Source organism: Carassius carassius, chromosome 49 (assembly GCF_963082965.1).
Source record: "Carassius carassius chromosome 49, fCarCar2.1, whole genome shotgun sequence".
In the NCBI taxonomy this organism is placed as follows: domain Eukaryota; kingdom Metazoa; phylum Chordata; class Actinopteri; order Cypriniformes; family Cyprinidae; genus Carassius; species Carassius carassius.
The window spans coordinates 11,045,720-11,052,862 of record NC_081803.1 but is presented as its reverse complement, the minus strand read 5'-3'; the positions used below and the strand labels follow the sequence as shown (position 1 = coordinate 11,052,862).

The 7,143-nt window shown below is 35.8% G+C and overlaps 1 protein-coding gene across 1 annotated transcript in view; it reads left to right on the top strand.

Annotated features, from left to right (window-relative positions):
- The first annotated feature begins 740 nt into the window (after positions 1 to 740).
- LOC132132129 (protocadherin-16-like) overlaps positions 741 to 7,143 on the top strand; it is a 109,757-nt gene continuing 103,354 nt past the window's right edge. The window contains exon 1 of the mRNA XM_059544414.1: positions 741 to 1,199. The gene's annotated coding sequence lies outside the window, so the exon portion shown is untranslated. The remainder of the gene's footprint in view (positions 1,200 to 7,143) is intronic.

The following is a 7,143-nucleotide window of genomic DNA, read 5'->3' as shown; positions in this document are numbered from 1 at the left end:
GTGTTATTTTTAGGGTTACTGTAAACTACTGTTGTTTCATTTGTATTATTTGTATTTGTTATTTATTTAAATTTTAGTTCAATTATGTCTGAATGCAATATGTCTGTATAGGTTATTACGTTTTAGTTTTATTTAATTTGAGTTATTTTAATACTTCAACAACCTAAATGGAAATGACATAATATATATTTTTAATTTATAAATGTGTGTGTACATATATGTATGTGTGTGGTTGTACTGTACATACACATGTAGTTTTTTTGCCGTTTGGCTTAGTGTTATGTTAAAATCATTATTATACTCTTTTACCGTTTGTTCTTTAATATTTTGAATTGTTTTTAGCTTTATTTTCTGTTTTTCATTTAAATGTTAAGTTTGGAATTTTTTTGATTTCTTTATTTTTAAAATGTGTATAGGTAGTATTTATAAAGTTTTAGCTTTTAGTTTAGGATCTGTTTGTAGATGATTACTTTTGTATGTAACGTAATTTAAATGTATAATATATATATATATATATATATATATATATATATATATATATATATATATATATATATATATATATATATATATATATATACATAAATTACATACACCATCAAACTACACATTGGAAGAGGGTCTTGAATCTGGTTCTTTGTCTTCAGACCACTTCTCAAAGGTAGAGCATGGTGGCACTACAGTCTACTTGAACAAGTCTAGTCTTTTCCCCAGTCTTCATCTTTTTTTCCTTTGCTCCCCTTTTGTACCGCTTCCCACGTGTCGAATATATTAGCGACCCAAATTAGGAGAGGCTGGGCCTGATGTGGGTGTCTGATTTCACTCGCGGAGGTGCGGTGTATCCACAGAGCGTCCAGTCCATGCAGCTCTGGATGCTGAGGTGACCGTTATCCGGAGGAGCGCGTTACTATTGAGACTCCGAGGAGATCGTAAGATATTCTGATCCCGTTCGGTGAATGGAATAGTGAATGCGGACCCGCTCACACCTGAGGGCTAGGCTACTATATTCGCCGGTTGAAATCAAGGAGTATCTGCGTGGGATTTCAATCTCTTTCCTATGGATTTAATGTTGATGTGTTAAACTTACACAAAAACGATCCGTTTGCGGCTGGGAACAGGCTGGATACATCTGCATACAAATTGGGTTTGAGTGAAACAACGGATGCTCACAGACAGCGGCGGTGCTCGGTCAGATGAATGTAAGAGTCGTTATCCTGTCGTTCACTATGACTAAGACAGTCTGCTTAACACATACTGACACCTTTAGCGTTCTCAAGAGAAAACGCTGGGGTGCTGCATGATTTTAGCGACATGTGGGATATTGATCAGTTTACTCCCATTCACATTTCTTTGTAGGCAAAACCAAGCGCTTCTTTGTGTATGCAGTAGTAGACGTGCAGTTTCATTCATTCTCAGTTTTTATACCCCGATGAGGTGAGTAGTAGCCTACATGTTCGCGTCAGCTGGTAAAAGCATGTCTGTGTGGATGCGTTAAAATTATGCAAGCAATGAAAAAACAACCACAAATAGATCTAGAATCAATTTAATAAGCTAAACCAAATTAGTTAAATCATCTAGACCTACTTAATGTTTAGTTAACGAGTTGTGAAAGGCGTTACACCTCTGAATATGAATGCATAGGCAACAACCCTGGCTTTTAGTTATTAGTTTGTAGTTTGTAGCTAGTTTGTAGTTCCCTTATCATCAAGAACTTAACTATGTATTATGGATCTCCACTGTTCTGTGGTGATTGATTCAAGACTGCACTGTTTTAAATCCACTTCTCTTAAAATTTTATTAAAATGCTGCAATGCATTTTTTCTGTGTGCAAAAATTCCAAGAATGATGGACAGAATACAAAACTAGCCTAGTTATTTTCATTGTTTGCACCATTATCTGTGTTTGTGCATTCCAGAACTGTTTTTAATTTAGGCTATCTGCATTAGTGGGGATTTTTCAGTGACCCTATCTGGAGGTTTTATCGTTAGCCTGTAGGTGGCAGCAAGCAGATTTTATGAGTGAGTCTATGAATGATTCACTGAACTGATTTGTTAAAATCACTGATTATTCGGCAACCAGTAGGTGCTGTTGTGTGTTGTTTCAACGGTATCTCACGAAAAAATGTGTATGTATTTTATGAGGTGGCTAATTCATATGAATTTGTACAACTTTGTACAATTTTGTACGATTTGTCTACACCCCAGTGATGGATAGGTTTAGGGGCGGGGTTAGGTGTAGGTCATTCGTACAAATTCATACGAATTAGCTACCTCGTAAAATATGTATGAATTGGTGTGAGATCAGTTGTTTTGAGAAGCGCAACACTAAATCCAGCTTTGGCGGAACAAAGCTGTTATTGGACCATCTGTCCGTAGGATTTAACAGATGCACGGGATCTGTCGAAATATTCGTCATGGCATTTTATAATGGCAGAGACAAGAGCAATGATGGATGTTCATCAAACATTACGTTCTAAAAAGTCATTGTTGGTTCCATTCAGACGCCGTGCTTTCAGGAGTGCTATTTGCATTGGAAGAAACATCTGTTCATTGAACATTTGGCCTGTCAATCATTGTATTTGTTTTGTGCATGATGATTGGACAATCTTTCGAATGGGTGGAGCTTTGCAACAATTTGATTCAGATGACTAACAGCGCTTTTAATTAAAATCGATGGTCAGTGAACTCGTAATGTATTTAATTTGACATTTATAAGCCTATTTCTTGCACAACGCTATTTGTAAATATTATACAAGTACAGTTATGATATTTGTTTAGTAGCAGTTTTTAATGGCAACATTGCAAACAGACACATATTTTAGTACATATTTTGGTTGATGTGATATCTGATTCTCCTCTGTTGAAGGTTATAGGCTGACATTGCCTGAAAAAAGCAATTATTAAAGAAGCACATGTTTTAAAGAACTGATCCACTCTGTTGCTGTAATATCTTTATATAATAATTTATCAGTACCAAGTACAAAAATTATCTTGGCTGCCCTGGAACCTCTTTTCCTGCATCAGATCATAGCTGATGTCAGAAGTGCAGGGCACATGTGCGGCCTCTGCATGAGATGCACATTATAAGGCAGTAAAAGAAAGACTTACCCAGTTAGGGGGAGTCTGTTCATACTTTTGCCCATCAACACTTGGAAACTGATCAGAGGCAACACATGGGGGAAGAGGAGCTGTTTGATTGAATTAGAATAAACCAAGAGAATAGGATGTGTGTTTCAGTAGGAGGGGGATTTGAAACCACTCTCCCACACAATGCTTGAGTATCATTACTGCGGCTTATGTATTGCATTTCATTGAATGATTGCTATTTAATATGAATGTTTATTTGCCACCCCCCGTTTTTTTTTTTTTTTGCAGACATTGAAATTCTAAGATTAGAAGTAAGGACTGAACTCTTTGTTGGTCCGAGGAAATCACGATTAATCTGTTTCCTGCAAACACCGCAGTTGGGAAGGAGAGAAATAGCCCGTTTGCTGAGTGATTTCCCTGTCTGTAGATGTGAGATCTCAAGGGTGTATTTCCATTTCTCTTTCCTTATGCTCTTAACTGAAGCCTTATATTCATCTCAGAATTGTTCTTTGGCGGAAACAGATTGTTTGTGATTTCGTGCAATTGCCATATCTAAAAAAAACAACAACAACAAAACACAACATTTATTTTCTGAAGTTATGCTTGGATGTGCCACAGGCCAACTTTTACTCCCTCCTGATTTTAATGGATGACAGATAACCAACCCAGGCTTATTGAAAATACGTGCCTCTACCGATAATTTTGCTAAAGTTTACGTACAATTTACTGTAGTTTTCAGCTGACAATGGCAACAACTTTTGTTTTCCTTTTTACACAAATTTTGATTATGAGGGGAACATAATCTACAAATGAAGATTATTTTTACACAGTTCCCCAATATTCAAAACACTTTTACACTGAAAAATGATTTATGTTGTATTTTGAAACCCTTCTCAGAAATTACAGTAAGTAATGATATAGAAACGGGAATATATATATTAATTAATTAATCTATGTTTCTTTGTATTTTAGTACATGGTTTATAAACTAATACATTTTACACATAACCAGATCCATTTGTTTTTTTTTTAGCTTTTATAATCTAGTAAACTTACTTGGCAGCCCACCTACTAAAGCAAAGTTCAAAGACTAAATTGCATTTGCTTTTCTTAAAACTATCTGTTAGGTTCAGTATAGGTACTACATTATTTTCAGACAAGCATTAACCTTTTTTCACCACTTACTGGACATGCCATTTTCAAATCGCCACTATATGTACAACAACCAACTTAAAAACATAAGTTGCCAGATTTATGCTCATCTGGTTTGGATAAAACTGAACATGCTTTTAATGCCACTCTCTGAACATAGCTCTTGAAGTTATGTGAAATGTGCAATGTAAGCAAAGAGATAACATTTAGCAGAAATGTTGCCATAATGAGCCTGGGTTGCAGATATTTCTAAAAACAAGACTTTTCATGTAATTCTAACTTCTCTTACACTCCAAGATAGACAACAGAAACTCTAAATACACTTTGTGTCTGCACAATGTTCTGTTATTAATTAGCTTACCTAACCGTCTCTATTGTTAGATTTTGGAATCTACTCCCTGGCACTTTAGTCATTATATCCAAGTGCTCCAGATTGCAGCTTTTCTCCTGGGAAAGGTTTCTTTTTTCCATCTATGAAGCATGTTCTTGCTTTTCATTTGACCAGGTGGTGATATACTCCTTCTGAGTGAGGTTACCATGTACCCTTTCAATGTACTGTAAGTATTTACTGAAATACTACATCTTTGTTTTATTTTAACGTACCCCCCCCCCCCCCCCTCCCCATGGGGTTAGCTTAATAAGACAAACCAGGCTAATGAGATGTATACTAATCACTCAAAAGACTCTGGGTCGTTCACTCTTTCACCTGAGCTGCTCATTCACTCAGTTATAATATCATTGAAGCATTGAGTGCTACATTGAGAATGCTCCAATGGAGTGTTCAGTACTGGCTCTGTGTCTAAAGGCTCTGTACGGAATATTTATATCTGTAGTAGCATACTTCAATGGCATTCAATGGCACTGTGGCTTTGTGCTGTGTGTTTTACCTCTCGTGTCCAGTAATGGTAGTTGTAATGGTAGTTGTTCTCAAGCATCAGCACTGTTAAATGGGCTGGAAACATGCATGCTTGTAGATAAGGTCAGAGTTTGGACAAGTTAGTGTAAAATTCTACTGAGGCACAGTTCCTTTTCCTTAATGGAAAGGTACCAGAGCAGGTGGTGAGTTGCTTTGGGTGTAGGCCTCTCTGTAATTCTAATTTAGACAAGCATCTGTTTTATACATTTTAGCATTTAACTAACCCATTAACATCTTAGAGGTAAAAACATTTTGGTTTGTATTAGTCACAAAATTTCTCTTAAAATTGACACGTTTTTATTCTGTCATTAAATCTAGTATTAAAATATTCCACCCAAATACAGAATATTTATTTGAATCATAGATTCTGCATCAATTAGATGATTAAGTGGTCTTAATGCCCAGTTTAGTGTGTATAGTGGGACATTGCTGTAACCTGGGAGACTTGGGAATCTGAGATGTGGCATCTTAGTGTTCAACATTGGTTAAACAGTGTGTCACTACTTATTAATAATTCAGAGATCTCGTCTCTCTTACTGACTCTCTTTTCCTGTTACATCCCATTCCTTGAGAAAGAGCTTGCTGTACACCCAACCCCGATCATAACAGCGAGACCGCAGGTTGTTTCGTTTATTCACTGCAGCTTTGTCTTTCTTAGAGCACACAGTGTGCTTGGAAGGTAATGGCAAAATAATCTTATTTTTATATTTATTTTTATTTTCATACATAATAATTGAAGCAGTTGATAAATAATACAAAATAAAATAAGTATATTAGATTATAATTTATTCAGCATATATTTTAAAAATCATTAAAACAGCACAACAACATATGCATAAATCTGTTAACTTTCCCCAGATTAGGAGGAAACCTGTGTGTCTGGGGTGCCTAGCATGGGAAATGTCTCACCTGAGCTTGTGGGGTCACTGCTTTATCCTAAAAAAACCTTGTTATTTCTGGACTTCCCACTGATTGTAGAAGGAAATTTGGAAACATTTCTTCCTTGCTTTTTTGCCACAGAGACAAAACTCCATATTTCCAGTTACTTTCTCAGGAAACCTCATATCCTATTAAACCTGTGCCACCAAGAGACCATAAAAACCAAAGTAGCGTGTGCCTGTGTGGAGAGAAATGTCCGGAAGGCTATATTACACCAATTCCTTAGGGTTACATCAGTGTTGTCCAAACTGAAGAAACAAACTTTTCATTCACTTACCTAACGATGGAGGTTGTTTTTACTTGTGAGATCTTTCTTCAACCCATGTTAGCTGGGGTTTTTATCTTTTTCCTGTTTAATGCACTGGAGCTGGTAAACCTCCCATGAACCAGTGGCAAATTCTCTATAAGATATTTAGAGTTGGCATTGGTTTCAACCTTGAACTCACTCTTGATGTCTTAAGCTGTTTTATTTAAGTGCACTAAGGGTCTTTACACATTGAAGAAATTAGTAGTAATTGCCCTCAGAAGTGTAATCTGGATCTTTATTCAAACGCGGTATAGATGACAGCTAAAAAGCGTGTGTTGGTTACCATGAGCTCAAGGAGTGAGTCAATGGTTAAGCATGCTGATAAGGGTTTTTATTGGGCCTCATATCTTTAGGGTTTTATGAATATGAATGGCTATCTTTGTAGAGAATTTAACGTTAAGTCTAGTTTAATACCTTGGAAGGGCAGTCTCAGTCATTGGGGTTCAACTGAATTTGCATCAGAATTTTTCATCGGATGTATTATTATATTATTATTATTATTATTTGCATTAAGCATTGTTTTCTACTCCCAATTAGTTAAATAAAAATATATTTTATATATTTATATTCCTAAAATATATTTTAATTGAAAATAAATTACATAGCCTTTTTGGCAATATTACAAAGCATTAGCATCTGTACAATACCGATCCTTGCATTTTTTCTTTAATGGATGCTCAGTGATAAATTATCCATACTGGATTTGTCCTTCTTTACTCCTCTGTCACCTGCTTCCTCAGATTT